At 35.3% G+C, this 22155-nt stretch overlaps 1 long non-coding RNA gene across 1 annotated transcript; it reads right to left on the bottom strand.

The window, feature by feature from the left end:
- Positions 1–1250: 1250 nt before the first annotated feature.
- On the bottom strand, positions 1251–13889 carry LOC121113403. Its single transcript, XR_005861699.1, has 5 exons — positions 13115–13889; positions 9562–9691; positions 4118–4190; positions 2042–2493; positions 1251–1437 (listed from the first exon to the last, which is right to left on the bottom strand). It is a non-coding gene; the product is annotated as an uncharacterized LOC121113403 (long non-coding RNA).
- Between the last annotated feature and the right edge of the window lie 8266 nt (positions 13890–22155).

Below are 22155 nucleotides of genomic sequence, written 5' to 3'. Positions count from 1 at the left end.
ACTATAATAGGAATGTAACACTAATCTATTTGTTTGGATTAATTTTCCACAGTCATACAAACTGGGAAGAAGTTAGGTGCTTTTTCTGTTTCTTTTATAGATATCTAACTTGAGGAAATCAACTTCTGAATCAAAAGAGTTAACCTGAGATTATCTTCCATGCTGTTAACATAGGTAAAAATGATTGAAGTTCCAACAAAGTGCCAGGCTGCTGGTACTTACCATTACTTATCATGATTCACAAATTGATTTTCTGGCCTTACATATCTTTAAACACCAGTTGGGCTTTTAAAATACCATCATTTTTCATAAGCTGATGAGTAAGACTGAGATTTAGAGCCTTCCAGCAAGCATTCCTGCCATGAGCCAATTCTCCAAAGAACACATTTACAATATTAACTTCTCAATGTTGTTTTTCTGCTGTATGTTTGAGAAATATCTTGGGATACCCAGGAGCGTTTTTTTTCCCAGTATTTCTGTATTCACATAAAGATGTAAGTACAAGAGGAGTATGTATCTGCATCACAAATCACGTCAATAACACTGCGTTACATTTTGATTTAGTCAGAATATGAGTAAAACTAATAACATGATAAGTTCCCCTTATCTGATGTTGTGCTTAAGTTTGTCTTGATCTTGAAAATTCAAAAGATAGACTGAAAGTTAAAATAAAGTTACAGAGTAAAGGCAACCCCAGACCCATTTACAAAATCAAGCATGAATCCTAGGCTATTCAAGATTGTATAATGCAAGTATATGTCTGAGGTACCGCATGCTTGCATGAAGGAACACGTGAAGGAGAACCTCATGGACCTGAATATCTTAGCATCTTAAAAGCTTAAGTCAAAAGCCTGTTAGAAAAACAGTACCTTCCCAACCTGAACTAACCACGATCTTACTGGAGGTTTACTCTAAAGGACACTCAAAACAAAGCACTTTATAATTTCAATTATCTTTAACATTTTTCTGTGTTGGAACGAGCAAAATTAGCACAGAAAAGATAAACACAGGATGTTTGGATAACAAGAGTTCTGTAAAACGTACAGAAAAAAAGCTCAAGATCATCAGAATCTTTTTTATGTGTTTGCTCAAATTAGAATTATTTCTAAGCTTGCAAAAAAGGACTTCAAATTTTGAGAAAATTACTTGCTCTTTTCAGAGAACAGACATCTTCTGTAAGCTATCACCACAGGGCTCTTATTAATTCTATTAAAAAACAATTATATAAACAGTTTTTACCGGAACGTGCACTTACAATCCGTTGACCACCACAAGCCGTCCTCTTTCTGTAACTTTTTTCTACTGAAGTCCAGGAATAGCGTTCTTCTTTCAGAGGAATTTTTTCTGTTAAATCACAACCCCAATATCTGAATGAAGGTGATTATTTCATGTCTATTATACACATTTAAATAGACCATGCAGCTGTTTGAAAGTGATCTGGAAAAAAAAAATATTTAGATGTCAATATTGGGAAATAAAGCTTATACATTGTCATGTTATCATCATATGTTCAGTCAGTTTAGAAGTGTTTAGCCATAGCTATATGATATATAGATTCCCTAGAGTTTATGATTTTAAATAGAGGCATCAAATATCTTCTCCACAGTGGGATCACCAAAAGTTCAGATTTGCTGTAACCATTCTTTCAGACAACCCCCACTGCATCAACGCTACTTTACCTCTTTTGGGAAGGTCTCCTCAGCCTAGAAAGCCAGTAATCTTTCATGCCTCTCCTTCTTTTTGTTGTTATAACACACCTAAGTTCAAGCTGTGCAAAGAGTGCTGGCTCTGAGTTGTCACTGTTTGCTTTGAAAACCCTGCCTAAAAACTTTTTCATCAAATGTGTGATGTCAATCCCCAAATCTCTAGTGGTCTCACAAAGTAAGCACTGTTTGGGACTCTTTCAACTTAAAGCTCTATCCTACCTAATAAATGGAATAATTAAGCAGGATATATTGAGCATGCTAGGAAGGTTCTTTACAAAGCATTTGGTCCAAATATATTAGAAGAAAAATTATCCATGTATATCAAACCTACTTACACTATTTTGTTCTGTTTCTTCATGGGTAGCAGGTTGAAGTTTTACAATCTGAAAAGTCAAACTTTCAAGAAAAAAATAAACATATTGTAGGCACTTGTTTCACATCACTTTCTCAGTTATTCTGTATAGTATAAAATAATGTCACTTTATCAAACATTTTGTGTTGCTTCTTAAAGCTCTATCTTGAAAATTTCAAGGACATTTGAGTAGTAAAACACAATGATGAGACAGACATCTGTAAAGCCCCATCATACCAGAAGCAACATTTCCTGCGGCTAGTCTGGGACAGGGCGATTGATCAGATATTCTTTTTCTGCAACCTGCTGTTGAAGTCACAAGCACAGTATTTGCATACTGCATCTGCTTACTCATCCACAGCCAAATTCAGATCTTTTAAAATTCAGAGCAGTCCCATTGGCGTAACAGAGAAAGCTGCCATGGTAATGCAGATCCTAGGAAGAGAAACAGAGACCTTTTTCTAGTAATACTACTACATACATATTGCAAAAGTAATTCCAGTACTACAACCAATATTAGATCATTAAGTATCAAGTGCAGGATTTTCCGTTCCTCCTCAGTCTGACAAAGCTTTTAAAATCAACACATTTCATTGTCTTTTAATTCAGACAATCTTTTTCTCTTTGCTGGTATCGCAGCAAGTATGAATTATAAAGTTTGCATAGCACTGGGGCTTGTTTTTTTTTTTTTTTTTCCCCTTGGTATTTATTTTATTTTCATGCAAGGTGGAACCAAATGCTTAAATTTTAAAAAGTTAACTATTAAAAATGTGACTCACTAAATCCTGAAGCTCTTAAGTACTTCAAGCTCATACACTACTTTGGGCACTAGAGATTGTGAGTGTCAAATGTAATTTGTCATTTACTACACTGGTAATATGCTAGTTATCTAATATTTTTCAGTACTAAAAGAAACTGTGTCCAGGCTATTACTCTTAGAGAGGCTGCCATTCATCTGGGGACACCCCTAATTCTAGGCATGAACCCACCATCAAACCCAATGCTTGCCTGAAGACAGCAGTGTGATTCAGGACCATCCTGAATCAGAACCTAGAAGAGGGTAATTTAAATCCACAGAGTCAACCAATAGAGAGACAGAGAGACTATTTTAAACTGCTTACAAATAAGAATTTTAACATTTTTACATCTCCTTTGTATTTCTAGTGTCTAGAGACAAATGATTGTCAAGAAAGACTTCATCACATTGGAGCCCAAAATATTAGCTGACTTGCCCAAAGTCGAAGTCATGCTTCAGTTTAGGGGCAAAAATAGGAAAAAAATCTAATTTCTCAATTAACCTCTGTGAAATATATCATAACTTCTGTTATCTTTCCCTTCCATTTCTGTTCTCTCCTGTCACTCCCTCTTATCCTTTTTCCTAAAAAAGTTTAAATGAAAAATGTACAGAAATGTCAAGGACAGACAATGTAACTTCATAAATGCTTAGAAGAAGTTTACATTTAAATATTGACAGGTACAGTCAGGAGTCATCCAGCTATATTCTCTTTGAAAAATAAAACAAAACAAAAAATCCACACCAAAGGGAAAAAAAGCAAAGACACACACACACAAATTCACCAGCAAATACAGGATATGTGATACTGCCTTAGTGTGTGAAAAAAAAAGAATTTATTGCTCATTGGGTATAACATGGCACAGTCAACAGGAAAATCTGTTTTCTGGACATCTTACTTCTTTATGGGCTGTGTTTGCCTCCAATTCTTTTTCTGAAGCTCTACTCACAGGGTCTGTACTTCCAGCGTCAGGACTGCTGCACGTACAGTGATTTATTTTGTCAATCCCTTTGAATCTTTTAACTGATCTGATTCATCAGGACATGACAGAACAGACACTTCAATTCAACGCTAGCCAGTCTATGCTTCTACAATTACAGAGTGACCAAACACACACATTTGGCTCTAAAAAATACCCAGCTTATGTTTTCTTAGTTTTTGATTGTGTCTGAAAGCAGGAAGGGGGGAGAAAGTGAATTTTACAGAGATATAATGGAGTGTTTTCAATTAAACAAGGATGAGGTGTTTGTTTTCTCCACAATTACCTGATTACACTTGTCCACCAAATCTTCTGTGATAATGCTACCCTCTCAATCAGTCACGATAGATTTGCATTGTCTAAAATTAAAAAAAGAAAACAAGAACTTTCTCCCAATCTAATCTATTTTTATTATGAAGAACCTTACATGATTCCTTCAACAATTCCGTAAGCCTCACTAAGGCATCTGCTAAATGCTTGTAAAGGAGTTGATTTGGTGGAATTATGATGCTTGCCATGTTTCTTTAGGTCATCTCAGAGACTGCAGCAAGCCTTGCGCAAAGTCAGCTGCTCTACAGAGCCAAAGAAGTCCCTGCTACAGAACCTTCCTCATCCCCTGAGCAACGGGATTGAAACATTGTCCTCGAGAGCTAAGGCTGGTATCCTTAATTCTGCAGGAAAAAACACATCTTTATTCTTCCTTCTCACATTCAGATTGACTCATTAATAAAAAAGAGAATCTGGACTATCATCTGACCGTAGCAACAGAATTTTTTTCATTTTCTATCTACTTTTCAGATTGTTGTTAACACCGAATCTCCAATATGCATTGTAGTTTTAGCAACACATTGCGATTGGCAACATTCAATACCCGCCTATGCTTAATTTTCTCTGAACAAAATGCTTTTCCTGTGAACATTATAGTAAAGTATGATCTTTCATATACTTATAATTTTTTATAAGATTTAAAATATTGAAACAACTATCAGGGACATTTTAAGTAAGCCTGAAAGGATGAACAGTCCCAGCTCCCTCAGCCGCTCCTCATAAGGCCTGTGCTCCAGACCCCTCACCAGCTTTGGTGCCCTTCTCTGGACATGCTCCTGGGCCTCGATGTCTTTCTTGTATTGAGGAGCCCAAAAGCGAACACAGTACTCAAGGTGTGACCTCACCAGTGCTGAGTACAGAGTAATCTTATTTCAGATTCATGAAAAAAAATAGCCTGGAATTTATTTATTTATGCCCAGTGGCTTACTGGCAAGAACATCATGAAAGTGTTCAACACATTCCACAAAAACATGGAAAAGAAAAATGTGTATGCATCTACCTGGTATTTTCCTCTAGGTCACCAAAAAGGAGAAGTCTGAACTTAGACCTGTCTATACAGCCAGCAGCTCTGATCTTTGTTGAGCAGCCAACTGATAACCACAAGCCACTATTCCACAGGCATCATCAATGTAATTCAACTTTTTTTTGTTGTGCAGATTGCAGTGCTGTGAAGGCACACTGCATAGCATTCTGTTGCTATATTCTTGAGAAACATATATTGGACTTTATTCTAGATTCACACAATAACCTCCCAGAGGCCACAGAAACACCTACACTGAACATCAGACAGGCAATATGTGCATGTGCATGCAAGTTTTTACTGTTTGCTTTTGTCAGTATACCCTTCTTTGTCAAGATGATTCCCAACTTCAGATCAATATTCCCAGCTGTATAAGCCAGTGGAAAAGCTGTTTCCTGGACTGCATATGCCAGGGGAGTCCAATCGTCACCAGGTCCATGGCTACATCTAATTTCAATTAAGCAGTAAAATTGCTGGAGCCATGATAACCCTTAACAGAAAGGAGTTCCCTACTCAGAGCACATAAATGCATTGAGATGACGTATCACTGCATTCAGAGAAGCACAGTTACCAGACATGTTGTGGTCACTTGTATGATCCCAAATTCTGCATGTAACATAGAAAACACACATACTGTCTGTGCATAAAATAAATGAATAATTAAAATACGTACAGAAAACAGACTAAGCTGTTTGTTTTGCAAGCTTACATAGTGCAATGAAATATTTATCCACAATGTTTTCCTTTTTCTGATCTATTTTTTCTGGATTGATTACCTCTGAAAGCTTTCCTGACATGAGCTTTTGCATCCTCACAAAAAGGAGGCAAAGTAAAGCATCTTGATTAGCCACAATGCAGATCAGCTTCTAGTTGAGGTTGGCAGACCAGAAAGAACAGGGAGCATGTGGTCAGAAGTCTGCATTTATAGTAAATTTGGTTTTTATGGTGTAGAGTAATCCATTCCCACATTTTCCGCAGGAAGCAGAAAAACTACCAAATAGCACTTAGAGTTGAGTTTTTAAATTAGCTGGCTCCATTCTTTGGAGAATTAGTAACAGAAAGAGCAGTTAGATTTCAATGTCACACAGGCAGTAGTTGTCATAACAATTAATGTGCTGCCTCATAATTCGTGGGCTTCAAACAAGAAGCATGCAGTTAAGTCAGTGCTATTGCTAAATTCTAAATTATGCCTGGGTTCCAAATGCCTTTAGCGAGCTGACTGTATTCAACTGCAACTGTGTCAGTGTACACCATGTATTCAAATGTCCACAAGAAAATACATTTTTAACAAAAACCCACAGAAAACATTTTAAAGACTATTCACAAGGCAAAGAGATTTCTTAGACTGGTTCTGCATAGTACCAAACATCCTCCACAGGACTATAACATTTGTCCTTCTTGTATATGAGGATTTAGCCCTACTATTAAGTTGAACCTTTCAAAGTCTATGAAAGGCTCTGGTTATATTCTGCACAAAAACACAATCAGATGCATCTGTTACAGTCACAACTAGTAAGCTAGTATTTTAACTAGTGATAACCAGGTGCTTTAACTATGAACCACTGTCTTTCCAGTGGAACACACTCAATATTTAGTAACTGTTCTGCCACAGAAGTTTAAAAATATCTATGTACAACCTGTCAGTGAAATAACAATAACACGTAACATCATATTATGATTTGATAAACTAAGCCCAAAGTACAAATGAAGGCTTATCATCACTCAGTTAGAAGTCTGTTAAGAATTCAAAATGGTTTTTTTCCTTTTTTTTTTTTTCCAAAATATGGTAAAAAAAGATTTCTAACAAATAATTGTTTGCTAAGAATAGTTTCATAGTTTTATAATTTCATCGACATATAGAAAATCATATGTACTATTAAATATGGCTGCTGAATCATTCAAGACCACACTGACTCTAAACAATGAGCTTCTTCAGATAGCAATATTATTCAAGAGGAAAAAGAAAACACAAACAAAACCAGTTGAAACAAACAAACAAACTCATAAAACAACCATGACAGATTTGCATGTATATTAAAAATATTGTAATCCACCGGGAAGAATCAGGACAGAAGATAGCATGATTGCCTGACATGAAACCATAATCCTCAGAGACTACAGTCTTCATATTGTTCAGGAATTAGTTGGCATTGACACATACGAGAGACTTGGACAATTTTTTTAGGCCTGATCAGTCTCTACAGTGATTTTGTACGGGCAACAAACAATTTAATTTAGCTGAGATACAGTGACTCCAATTTATGCTGAGGCATGGAAGAAGACACAGTCCTGACCAAGAAAGGTGATAGCATCATTATTATGTACATTTTGTAATCCTCTTTTGCTTTGATTATAACTGAGATCTAGCAATAATTTAAACTTTTGTTCCTTGAATATACTATATCCTTACATAAAACTCAGGAACTTTAACTCTGATTACATATGTAGTAATGTCTATTGAGTTAATTATCAAATATAGCTTCTGAATGAAATGAAATACCAGAATTGCACTGATGCATGGTAGACAAACGTGTTGTATTTATGTTGTATGTACTTAATATGGATATATATAGAATATGTGCAGCCTTTTCTTCATTCACAAGAAATGCACTGCAAAGGATTATCTCTACGGCAGCTGATATTGCAGATGCCTAATGGGGTGGTATTCATACATGCTGACTGTTGAGTGAGGAGCAGGTTTTTTTGTGTTTTTGTTACTGTTAGGAATGAAAATGCTTTCTTGTGTACCACCTTCTTGCACCACTTACTTGGGAAGAAAGCAATATGAGGAAGCTTGGGGACTCCAAGTACTTTACTCAAAAGCTATTTCCTACCATCCAGTGAAAATGGGTATAACTTATCCAGCTGTTTGTGGATAAATAGAAACATACAATGTCTGACAGCTACTCCTTTTTTCACGTAGAAAATAGTAACTCAAATATGTTCTTGCCAGCATCAGTCATTTTACATCTGTATAAACAAGTACAATGGATCTTGCAGATGACTGCTCCTTTGCTGAAGTGATCCTTGTTAGATACATACAATTCTTCTATTAAATAATTTATAAAATCCTTTACTTTTACTACACACATTATTTACAGAAATTATTAAATCTTAATTGTGTTAGTAACATAAATTTAAAACTTTGTAATTCATAACAGAATTAGTAAAATTCCAAGAAATTTCTAGCTCTCTCTTTTTGATTATCACATTTTTCATTATTAATTTGAAATATATACATATTTCAATTAAATAAATGTGTGTCACTGCTTGCTAACTCTGTTTGACAATTCTGTTTGATGGCTGGTATCACAGAAAGCATATCAAAATACGTTTCTTATTACAAGATAAAACACGTGGATTTGTTATTTTATTCCTACCTGTGTCTTTAGGATAAATGCAAAATAGGGAATTTAAGAGACAGGGAGCACAGGGTAAGGATGAGGTTGAGAATGATACCAGACTTCTGAAAGTATCAGCAGAAGGGTCACAGAAGTCATCCAAGCTCTTCTGCCAGAGTACCTAATTCAAATTCTAGTGCTGTGCCAAGTCAGAGTCTATTATTCCATTCATGTTTCTGTGAACATTACAGGCCCTTGTACATGATAATTTGGTTTGAAAGCCTCCCACTAAGGTGAAAAGAGGAAATACACGTGTGTCCTGGTGCTACTACAGTTCGTGGCTGAAGAAAGCATTTCAGCAAAACACTTACGTGCATTTAACATTTCCTAATGCTGCTTCGCTTTTAGGAATTTTTTAGTAATTAATCCCTAATACTGGGAATAGTTGGACTATTTTAAGCTGCGTTTCCTACTACTGATGGGTAAACAAATCTTGCAACTTTGCAACTCATTTGCTTTTGAAACCAGTAATTTGAATGCCAGCAGTCCCTAACAATTTATTATCTGAAATTAAAAGGAACTAATACCTTAAAATATTTTTTTAAAATGTGAAAAAAAAGTGTACAGCACAGGCCTTTAGAAAGCCTTCCTTCTATTCACATCTTCAAGGCCACTAGTTATTTCTGTGCTTTTTAAATTGTTCACTGCATCTCACAGAAGTGGGGAAACTGCATCTGCCGTGTTCTGGAATAGCAGCCTTCAAGATTAAGGGGGGGGAAAAAAAGAAAAAAGCCAAGGAATGGCTCAATGATAAACATCTGTTTTTATACCTGAGATGCAAACTCTGAATTAATTCCCAAACATCCAAAATATTGGTCTGTGCAAGCTCTGAATTATACACAATCTGAAAACCAAACAGACAAACAAACAAACAAACAAACAAACAAAAAAACCTCACGCACCGTTTTGGGAATGTGAGCAGAATTAGAAACTTAGAGAATGTGTGTGTTGATCAAAATGCATGCAGAAGTGAGAACTTACAGATTTGCCAGGAAAAAAACAGAAGCTGCCTTTGCAAATGCGCCTTTGGATGGGCGGAGAAAGTTTCTCTCTGGAACAGGAAGATAAACAGATTCCTCATACAGTGTTGCAGTTACTGCTCTGCCCTGCCCTATAAAACAGGAGGTAACAAAACATCACACACACTTTCTGTAAAGTCCAGGATCAAATATGAAATAAAAAAGTGAATAGCCCTCGCATACCTACCTGTCTTAGAACTTCAGATTTAAGGATCTAGAGAAAGGGCAGAAATTTCTACTGCTCTTCCATATAAACTTCCCATAAAGTTTTTGCATGCCATCTTATTTTATGTAACAACTCTATTTTTTGGACACATTTGCACATTAATTACAACGTTGGGCAGTTCTGTGTGTTTCACCCATTTTGAAAGCTGTACTTCTAAGAAGAAACCATTGTTTTTAGGATGCCATATAGCTCTGCTTATAAGTGTGCTTTAGGATTAAATACCAGATGTAAAGCTCACAGTGACATTTTGCCAATCACGAATTTATTTTAAGTGGAATGTGCTATATTTTAACAAAACATCTCAGAGACTTTCAAGTATATCTTGAAGGCTCTCAAGGAAAAAGGAACAAGGTGTATTTTGCACCCACTGAAGTTCCCTTGCTGATACAAAAAGAAAACCAACAAGAAAACAGTGCCATAGCATTTACATTTCAAAAATATCTGCCTATCTATATTCTTGGCAGTTATTCTTGTTATGATAATCTATTTTTATCATATTGCTCAATTGCTAGAGGTACTTTGAAATACATTCTATAAATGACCACCTAATCCAGGCAAAAGTTATGTTATATATGTTCCCTGGTCATTTTCTCAGGGAAAGCATATATTCCTTTCCACACTACATATGTTTCATATGGCTTGATTTAGCCTTAGATTTCATTACCATTTTTGAACAAAGCATTTGTATGTAGAAGTCACACTGTATTCACTAATCTGTTTTCCTGCCAGGGAAGACCTTTACCCTCATTTTCTGACTTTCCGTCATGAACCAGAAAGTGGGTTGAGAATGCAATTAATATCTATTTAATTGAAATCCCCAACTCCAGATACACTTCATTGCATGAGACACAATGACAGTGTCTTATCGTGTAATTTTCTCCATAAAAAAAAAGGCAGGGAAGAACTATATACTTAGTACAGAGCTAAAATAATTCCATGAACAAAGCAGTGAAACAGTCACATTCAACTTACAGAAATCATAGCCTGTAGATAAGCTAAATTTTCTGACTGCCTCAGCTTTAGCAGCCTTGAAATCTCAGTAATAAGAAACTTAATTATCATCATATTTAGAAAGGAGAAAAAGAAAACATATGCCTAACAAATAAGAATCCACACATCAAAGAAAAAAAGAGTGAGATACATATAGGACTGGAGAAAAGCCATTTTTGTGTCAATATCATTGTGAACAGAACATTTATAAGTAATTGCACAGCTTTTTGACCACAGTGTAACAATGTCAATGTAGACACTATGCCTTGTGTTAAGTAAGAAAATGGACATCATGGTGTCATATTAAAGTCTTCAGGTCTATGAATAGTTCAGCAAAGACACTCAAATGCTCAGCCTTAAAAACAGATGGAATTTAAAAACAAAATTTGCCTACAAAAGCTGATCAAGGCTAATTGCTGAAGATACATGGTGTTTAACCAAGCATTTAAAAGAAAGGGAGAAATAATATCCAAATCCCTCCATCTTACCCAAATATCACACTCTAATTGAAGGTAAACAAAGACCTTGCACTCCAGTCTTTCTGTGGTATGAATAAGTAATGTGTCATCATCCAAAAGTTGCTTCAATGAATCCTCGCTCAACTGTGGCTCTAGGAGGAGACTAAGTCTGGATAGTTTTCTATTGGACGTGTTGATGAAGATTTCTTATTGCCCATTACAAAGAAATTCACCTTCTGTTTTGGTGTTCACCCAACACAATCCTAAAGACGATGTTCTAAGACTGACAAAAGCATCCATCTATCTATCTATATGCATTTTTAGTACCATTATTCAGTGCTTAGCATAAATTTTAAAAAATGTAGTTTTTAATTAATTATTCATTTTAACTAAATATTTGAATATATCTAAAAGCTATTTCACAACTAACAGCCATAAAAAGATCATTTCTGACTATTATATAGAATATCTCAGAATTATGCTTTATAACTTTAGTTAAGATATTAGGTGTTAGGGTTGCTAGGATATGCTAGGTGTAAGAGAAATGAACTTAACAGAATACTTAAAAATATATACATTGCAGGAAAACACTTAATATCCCTTTTGCTTGTAGTGTTTTGGTTTTTTTGAAGGATATAATGTAAGATGAGCTATATAGAAATATATCATCTGCAGATGAAACAGACTGATATTTGTAAGACAAAAAGGAAAAGAAATGATACTAAGAAAACTATATAGAGATCAAGTTGGGGAACATTAAGCAATTGACTGTAGTCATCAGATTTGTATGTTGCAGTCTCTTATCAGAAAGGGATATAAATGAGAAGGTTGCATTTCTGTAGATTCAAGGAAGAATTCAAAAGGCATTTTAGTTAAATGGGTTCTACTGAAAAGATGTGCAGCGTAAGAGCACTGAGGAGGGGCAGAAAAACTCTGTCATGTGAACATGAGATGGCACTGGTTCATTGTCTGCCCTAGAACACTATTTGGTTTGGCCAGAGGAAAATCCAGTGGAAAGTGCAGAGCAAGTCGAACTACAAGGTGAGTTTCTGATGTTTCAATTTCACCATTATTTAGTTGATCACTCAGCTTTAAGAAGCTCAGAAAAACAGCATCCAAGATAGACTATGTATGAAAAGAAAATCAAGGGCATTACTGTATCTACAGAAAGGAAACAGTTCTGGCAAACAGAAATAGAAGAAGGAAAAGTATTAAATAATTAATTTATCTGAGCACTTTACAAAAACTGGCAGACTGTGAACTGCACATGGATGTCTGGTTTTATGACTCAAAAGCTGATCCTGAATCTCCAGAAAAGAAAAATTCATGTCATTAAATTCAAAGTTATATTGGAAAGATTTGTGTGAATATCAATAAATAACTATAATTATTGAAGAAAACTACGAATAAAACATTAAATTAGAGGCTGTAAGTCTGTAGGAACTTTGCACCATTAAATAATTTTCTACTTTTAATCTAAACTCTCACTCTGAAAAAAAGGAAGAAAATTAAGAACTTTAAATAAAATGATTATTTTCTTTTAGAAAAAGAACCTTGAACACTTCTTGTTGTTATGAATAAAAATTACATTAAAATGAAAGTCAGCTTCTAATGCCAGATTATTTAAGGAGAAAAGAGTAGGAATTTGTTCAACAAGAGAGAAATTGAACGGTGGAGTGCTATTTCCAATATAGCATATTCAGCTTTGGGTACAATACATACATCCTCATGTACAAAGTTTTCTGAACACTAACATATAAAAGTATATATGAGGAAGGTAGAAAATATTCATAGAGATTCAACTGAAACAGCAATTGCAAACAATTGCTCTGTCTTCTTACCTTCTGGCTGGAAGCTTGTAGTCCCTTGAAAATTTGGTTTGAAGGCCTCTCTGGTTTCTAGATTAACTGATGAGAAAAACGTAAGATCTCCTGATGCCTCCCATCCTACAGGAATTGTATGTAGCCCAAAAGACTGAAAGGTATTTCCAAAAAATTATAAATTGTATATTATCTAAAATGTACTATGACTGAGCTTTGTATATTTCAGTGTAAACTCTTTTGCTATCATTTTACGTCATTTCATTATTAAATGACAGTTGTTTCAATTAGCGTGATTTCAGTGCAAGACTTCTGTTATAGGTTATGTGCTGTCAATTGCATTAATCACAGAACTATTTCTGCTCCATTATGTAAACAATGTTTTATTTGCTGTAATAATTCTGTTTAAACATTTAAATTTATCTCTTTTGTCACAGTGCAGTCTTTCTACTTTCTGATTCCTCTTAAGAGGTGATGACATTTTTCTGCCTCTTCTATGTTTACTTGCTGACAGTTAACTGCACTGTTATTGAACCAAGAATACTAACAGCATGACATAAGCACAAAAATAATCTTACTTTGAAAGGCCAGTTACACTCTATATACTTGTGACTTGTGAGGATCATCAGGCTATGCCTGCAATGATTCAAGTTCAGCCCCTGAAGTTAAAAATTGGTGTTAAAAATGCTACGCAGGATGATCACATAATCCCATCTCATTCTGTACACATCAATTACATGAATTCCCAACATTCACTGAAAAAACTAATATTGAAAAAAGCCTCAAAAAAGTATTATTTGTCAGAGGAAGACAACAGGAGAGATCCGAAATACTGACAAATTTTAGAACAGTCTTGAAGTAAAGGAAAGGTCTTTCAAGTTTATTTTCCTTTATACAGTGGCTAGAAGATGAGGACTAAGGATGACTGAAGAGAAGGAAAGAAAAAAAGTATTTAAACTTTTTATTTTGTTTAAAATAAAAAAAAAACCAACTATTTATTCAACTGTTAAAGTATAGTTTGAATTATATTTTTAAGTCATCTGTCATAAAATGGAGAGTAAAATTTAATTCTGGAATCTGAAGTTAATCTCCAATGTGGGTAAAATTCTATGCTGGAGATTTTGACAGAACTTCTGCTCTATGCAATGCCACCAACATCACAAAAAATACAAGATGATGAAGGAAAAAACAGTATACTATTTAGGTCTTTTGTTTATTTTTATTACTTCTTCATATAGTAGACTGGAATGTTAAGTATTCCGTACTTTTTGGTAAATTCACCCCAAAAACTCGAAGTATTTTGTAGGATTTTTTGTAGTAAAGCAACATTTATAGATGTAAATAGTAACATGTAAGCAACTTATTACTAAGCCAATGTCAAACATGGGATAGAGCTAAAAATAATAATGCATTGTCTAATTAAAAAATCCAGAAGGTTGTAAGAATCAATCTTAACATACAACAGAAACATCAGATGTAATCCCTATTACATCAAGCCTATTTCTACATATGTAACTTAAATTATTATGGAAAAAAATGTCAGTCATAACTATTTGATTAATATTAAAAGAAGCTATGCTTCTACTGTTATACAAGAGTTTCGATCTAAAATAGAAAACATTTAAGTACATCCTTGCATTCCATGACAGCAGAAAAATAATTAATGCTGCTGAGGCAGCATCAAAGAAGTAACGAAGCCAGCATTTTGAATAGATACTGAGTCTGAGGATGACTAAAACTTTTTGGGTAAATTTGCCTGTAGTACACTGTAGGCAAAAATATTACCACTAGAAAAATTATCACTATTTCAGAGTCTACACTCCAACCACTGCAATGACAAAACACACATTCATTAGAAAGAATGAATGACATTTTTCTGACCTCTGCTGTGCCAGGGCTGATATTACACTAAAAGGTGCAATGAGCCCGATTAGATCTACAAGTGAGCCAGACAAGATGCTTTGAAATTTGAAATGACATCCTCACATTTTCAACTCCACAGGAGTTCAGTATGATGAACAAAACAGAAATTTTGGAGATCATAAGCCTGTCTGAGACATTAAAAAGTACAAGGCCTGGCTCCTGGATAAGCCATATATCAACTGCATTCAAAGAAAACAAGCTATTAGCAGCCATACAGAATCATGCAATCTATATTAAGCTTCCACCTTTCTTTTCTTCTACAGCAAAAAAGTTTACAAGCAAGGTTTCCTGTGTCTGCACATGATATGGTTGAATTGACATTTTTCTTCAGGTTTTGCTGAGTCCCACCTTCACGGCCTTCTAATCAATGTCATGCTCAACTTTTGCCTTTCCTGGGACATAATTATCGGGGAACTATTAAATAAATATATAATTTGTCACTTTAATTTACCAGAGACTATAATCATGCCATGGTTCTAACTGTGTTTTAATATTCCCTTTAATGTACCACTCCCATTCAAAATCACTATTTGATTGAAATGTTCATACACTTAAATAAAGAATATAAAGGGATAAATAAATAAATTGGAAAAAAATAATTAGGATTTTAATTGTCTTAAACCAACTATCAAAGAAGAATTAAGCTAATTATTCAAGACACTTTAGTTTCTAAGCTGTAATTGGAGGATAAACAGCATGTATATTTAATATCATCATGCTAAAAAGCAGTACTCTGGCATTAATAATTAGCAACATGAAGCAGTGAATTAACAATGAAGTCTCCCTACACCAAATAACAGCAGTCTGTTGTATGCCTTCAAAACAAAAGCAACAAAAAAATGTATCCTGACCAGAAAAGCATCAAAATTTCCGATTAGTAGTAATAAGAAAAGGGTGACTCTTGTCCCTGCTTTCATGCTGCATATTTACTTTCTTCAGCTTTAAAAAAAAACAATTAATTAAAAAGTTACTTTGTAATGGTTACTGTCATAGAGTGAGAGAGACAGAATGAATGGAAGGCAAAAAAGAAAGAGATGGCATGCATAAGCTCATTCACAAGTCATCATATTCAGCGTTTCTTGCTTTCTATAATTCTCTACAAAAAAGAAATATTTTTTATACCAACTTTTGATTAGCATGACTCAAAATATAGCACTGATTCCCAGAGGACTGCTAGACATGCAAGGAGAGTAGGCAACTGATCATATAAACAGCAGCACACAATATATTAATATTAATCAGTAGATATCTAAGTATTTCCATGAGCATCAATTGACACTTAGCAAATGACACAGAATCTAACTTCACAAAATATATCTTACTAATCATTTGCATTGCCAAAATCAGGCAAAAGATGAGCATGAAAGTAGCATTTTCTAATTCAGTAGGTTCTTGAAGTACTTCTATATAGCCAACTCCAAGCATCTTTCATCTTAAATACATCTCAGCTGTCCAAGAAGATTGTCACCATTTTGTGTAAAACTACATTTGTAAAAGGCATTTTGATGCTTTTTATTGTAGGTAGGTATTAATTCAATATCAGTCAATACTGAAGCTCAAAACTTCTTTAAATACAGTAGAATACAATTCCCAGTAGCCAGTTTCTCAGATGATATCTAGGCAGTTGGTGCTACATTTACAGAAGACTGCAACTGGTGGAAAACCTGTTACTGCTCATGAAATAGTCAGCTATAAATACTTGCCCAGATGGATGGAGGACAGCTTCACTATGGCCATTTAATTCACATTGTACAAGGGTTTCAAATGGTGTAAAAGTGATTCTTGGTAATCACCATGCAGATGGTTTGTCATCAACCCTCCCAGAAGAATAGGAAAGAAATTTACAGCAGCAGAGAGCGGTGGAAGGGGAAAAGGCAATTGCTTGCAGACAGAAAACAAGTGCAAATGTTTCATCATTCCTATTTCTGCTTACATCCTGAATGCCAGAATGGGCAGACAACACAAAGCTTTGGTATGGAAGTCTTTGTTCTCTTATTACCAGGAATCTAAATTTGTAGTCAGAACAGAAATGTTGCTAAGTTGAAAGAACTACAGAGCTATTATATCAGACAATTAAAATAAATCTGCTATGTTTTGATACATTGAATAAATTATGTCCTCTTACATACTATCACACAAGAATGCTAAGTATCTTATAGCTGAAGTCTTTGGTATGAATAGAATACAATGCAATGTTGTTTCTCCTGGCATATTCATCAGGGAGATGTGTGAAATCTTCACAGTGATCTAATACAGCTGTTCACTTCACAGTATTAAGATCTAAACTTAAATTTGAATCAGGTATTTGCCACTGCAGGCCTAGAGGTTGATCTAGTGATGAACCATTTCCAAGATGACTAAACTCAAAGCTCAGTTAATTGATAATGTCTTCATCAGTCAAAACTTTGGTCCAAAAAATAAACTGCTAAGTTCCTTAAGAGCCAACCATATGGTTAGCGTGACAATCTTACCAATGAATTTGTCAGCGCGTGAGCTGCTGGTGCTCTGGCAATGAAGTAGTGTTGGACCACATCCTTTCTGTTTGGAGGTAAACCCAGGATAGGGAGGTGGTAAGGAGGTAAACAAGATAGCACAAAATGCATTAAATATATAAATATAATATACAAAAAGCTCAGTTTGTCTTTGTGCTCCTTTGGCCACATGGAGACCCCCAAACCAACTCAATTTTCACAGCTAAGGATCTCCTGATGACTGCAGAAATGCTGCAGATCCCTCTGGCAGACCCAAAGCTTGTATATTGCCTCCAGCTCCCAGGCCCAACATAGGAACCATTAGAGACACTGCTGAAATTTATCTCTTCTCTGTTGGCAGGCAGCTATTTTGAGGCCAGTTGGAAGAGTTTACAATATTTCCAAGACTGCTCTAATCTACAGCGGGCTGGCAGAAAATTAGCCTGGGAATAAAACAGGGCTGAAAAGCACAAATGTTCCTTTTTTTTTTTTTTTTTTTTCTTTCTGCTAAGTCTTGCCCTGTTAGTTATACAGTCTCTAATTTTTACTCAATTAATCCCTTACCCTGTTGCAGCTTCCAAGCTTTTCCAAACTCTTTGCTTTCTGATAATCTAAGAATCTGATATTGAAATGAATACAGGTATTCATTACTGTGAATTTTAAAGTTATTTTCATGCAAAACACAAATATTAATAAGGAGAAGGGATTAGGTGTCCCCTTGAAACACCCCAACCTCTTAAAGAGATTGGCTACTGTAGCACATGTTGCTGTCATGGACAAAGCAAACACTGTTATCACACCAAGTGCAGTGCTAACACTGAAGGTAAATACAGCTCCTACAATAGATGAAAGTGCGCGTGCCAAGTACAGGGAAATCTGGGCTATCGTTTCCATGTGATTCTAGCATTCTGTCTCTGAAGTCAGCCTCCATGTCCAGCCTTTTTAGTAAAATTTTAGATATGTAAGAACCAAGATTTTCAGAGTCTTATTTAGAAACCGACCTGGAAAGATTGATGAGGATGAAGAGATAAAGACAAAGTCCAAGATCTCATCTTGCAACCATTACCAGAGAGTTAAACTAAATAGACAAATGTTTAAAAAAAAAAAAAAAAGGAGAGGAGAGGAGAGGAGAGGAGAGGAGAGGAGAGGAGAGGAGAGGAGAGGAGAGGAGAGGAGAGGAGAGGAGAGGAGAGGAGAGGAGAGGAGAGGAGAGGAGAGGAGAGGAGAGGAGAGGAGAGGAGAGGAGAGGAGAGGAGAGGAGAGGAGAGGAGAGGAGAGGAGAGGAGAGGAGAGGAGAGGAGAGGAGAGGAGAGGTCATCAGAATATTTGTTTAGTCACATGAAGAACAGAAAGGATGGAAAAGAGACAGCATTTGAAATGTCTAGCCAAACAGCATCCTTATTGTAAAGGCTACCTGAAATCAAAGAATGGCACACACAAAAGACCCTTAAGACATTATTAGTGTAACTTAATTGCACTGACTTATACTAAAAAATCCACTGCTAGGATTTAAAAAGGATAGAAAAAATGAGGGTAGTTTTTTTTAACATTTAATTTCATACATGCATTTAAGGGCTACCCTAAGCCCTTCATGAAGCTTAATGATGTCTTTTAGCCTTTTCCTATTTAATTCATTAAAAATTTGTATGTGAATGAAAAGCTTAAATGTGAATTCTGTATTAATGATACACTGAAACTACAGAGTTATAGTGAATAAACCAGAAATACTTATTTCTCTAATATACACTCCAATGGCCTTGACAATTACATTTTGCTCTGTAATACAGTACCGCTCTTTCTACATTATTATCATTAAGAATCATACATTATGAACTTTATAACTTTCAAAGGCACTCTCTGAGTCTTTACCATTACAGTAACACAGATTTTAGACTCCTTTAATTATTATCTTCTTTAGACCATAATGAAAAAAAGAGAAAAAAAAAAGTAAAAAATCTTGAACTATGCTTCAAGAGATAAAATAGCCTGAAAGACAGCTTCTGCTGCAGGCTTTTATACAATTTCTGTATTCAAATAAGAGTCAAAATGCACACAAAGTAAACTCATGAGAATCTTTACATACAAGCAGAGGCCACAAGAAGAACCTCTCAGCTGGGTATCAGCAAAGGTAAAACATAACTAGAGCTGAACAGGAGAATCTTACATTGAACCTGAAGGTAGACAGGAACACTTGCATGTGTAGGAGAAAAGACTGTAGAAGAACAAAGAGATTGCCACACATTGTTTTACCTATGACACACTTTGCCTAGGATAAAAGCCTGAACAGCAACAAGTAAGAAGGCAGAAACTGTTTCTAGTAGTTGACTCCTAGAAAACAAGAAAATTTTGTCAGAGGGGTTTCCCTGATTTGTCTGTCTTGTGTTTGTTTTGCTTTGGAGCAGAAGGCTGTTTTATCTCTGCACTGAAAAATGCATGCACCTTTCAAAACAGGCATATATTTGAGTCCTAACACTCCTTGCAGTTAACAGCACTGAAAGCTTTATGCCTCTTAATTTGCAGCTCGTTAATTGACTTTCTTTTCTTGGCCTCTATTGTCAATATTTGAGTGGTTTCTATTGCCCTTTTCACTCTTCTCCCCTGCCTCCACTCTTAAAATCTATTTTTTCCCAAAATAACTTCTTCATGAGCTCATATCATTTTGCTAAACAGGAGGTTTTGGCATCTCTTTTGCGTTACACAAATGCTTTCCTTATTAATGCAGAGACTACCTCAGAGTTGAGGACTACTTTGGTGAAGTAAGGATGATTAATGCTGACCAGAAGATAGATTCTGATTTTTTGTTTCCTCTCTCTCTGCTGAAATGAAATCAAGCTCTATGTGCTTAAATGATGATGAATGTTTCAACAGAAACACACCTGTAATTTCTAAATTGAGACAGCTTTTAAGACTCCATGAAGTGAACTTTTTCTTTCTTTTTTGAGTTCCTCATGTAGCAGGGACACAATTTAAAACTTCTCTAAAAGGCAAGTTTTTCAATAATGTAGTACTGGATATGGTGTAGGGTTCAAGTTTATTATCCACATGAGACCCATAATCTGTGGGTACAGTACTGTTAAATAATGTCATTCTTTTCATGAAGTATATATTTTCCAACTGGGTGCAAGTTAACACAGTCTGATATTTATGTTCTTGTAGGACTGATGTGGAGTTGGACATAAAATTTGTCATGTAGCCCAGGAAAAAAAAAAGTCTCCAGGTGGCTTTTTTCTACCACAGCAGTCACATACAATTTAATATGTGTTCCAGATCATTTAGTTCTTCTAAAAACTGCATCAGCAAAATTTCCAGGGCTCTTTCATGATGAGTTTAAACAATTTAATCAGGCTGAAGGACAAATGGTCTTTAGCAAGAAGTCTGCACGTCTCAGTTAAAGGATGAGAGATACAGAGCAAGAGAAGAGAGCAACAGTAGAGAGATGTGGATTACTACATTCTACCAACATTTTTCCTTAATCACATTACTAACTGGATCAATGGTTTGCTAATGAGGTTATTTTTCAAGTACTCAAAAAGATTCAACATTCTGATCTTTTGAGGCGTTACCACACAAGCATACACACAGCTAACATGACAAGTGATAGAATGCAAGGACACTGTCAGGAATCTGTACTATGATATTGTTACCTGAAGGATGTCTCTCACTTTCAAAAATTCAAGAAGCTATTCCAGGGAATTCCTGGAGTCTTTGGAAAGTGAGATGTCAACAAGAATGAAAACCATACTGAAATTTAGAAAGAAATATATATACAATTTTACTTTAAAAAGAACTGGTTAGGCACCATGCATTTAGCATAAACTTGCCAATGAGGATGCTGATAAACCCAGCACAGGATGAGTAGAGTAGTAGCAAGGTACAGACCATAATGCACAATTTGCACAACTCTGCTGGACCAGGGTAATATTCTATTTATCACTGTACAGCAGTTACTAATGTTAGTAACAACAGCAGCATTAGTTGAGAACCATGGAACACAGAATACACCAAAACTCCAATTTTTTGACTAAAAAAAACTTTTTTCCTTCAATCTCTTTTCCCCCAAGGCATAAGAAAGTCAAATTTTGAAATTACACTATGCATTCTCTTTCAGTAAGTTATCTAAATCCAGTGTTGAAATACAGGAGTTCTAAACTGAAAATCTGTTTTCATAATGAAGAGAAAGCTGAATAGCAATGCCTATGAAAATATTGATTAAAAATGAAATCTGAGTACCAGACTCATTTTACTATTATTAGTTTATTTATTCTTTATAATACCCAATCCTAGGAATTCCAAGGAGACTTACAGCACTTTTGCATTAGGCTCTTTGCAGACATTATAGGAGCACAATCTCCAGTGTAGAGGGCTTATAATCAAACACTTATAATTAAATCAATCCTCATAGAGGATTTGGGTGCAGACACAGTATGCGGTCCAACCACTTTGAAGACCAGCAAATAAAGTATTCATTAAAATAAATATAAAGGGTTGGTTTATAGTTTCACTGGACTGGCTTTAATACACTCCAAACTTACTGCATATAGAAGCAGGGAAGTTCTGTGCTGACAATGATACCAACTTCACAACAGCTTTCCAGATGTTGTGTTTTGAGAGTTGTTGGTGACCGAACAGCTCTCTCACAAATCACTTTGACGTGGACACAAGGGACAG

This window comes from Gallus gallus, chromosome 7, assembly GCF_016699485.2.
Source record: "Gallus gallus isolate bGalGal1 chromosome 7, bGalGal1.mat.broiler.GRCg7b, whole genome shotgun sequence".
NCBI classification, from domain to species: domain Eukaryota; kingdom Metazoa; phylum Chordata; class Aves; order Galliformes; family Phasianidae; genus Gallus; species Gallus gallus.
Note: the sequence above shows the minus strand (reverse complement) of the source record. Positions and strands in the feature narration are given on the sequence as shown.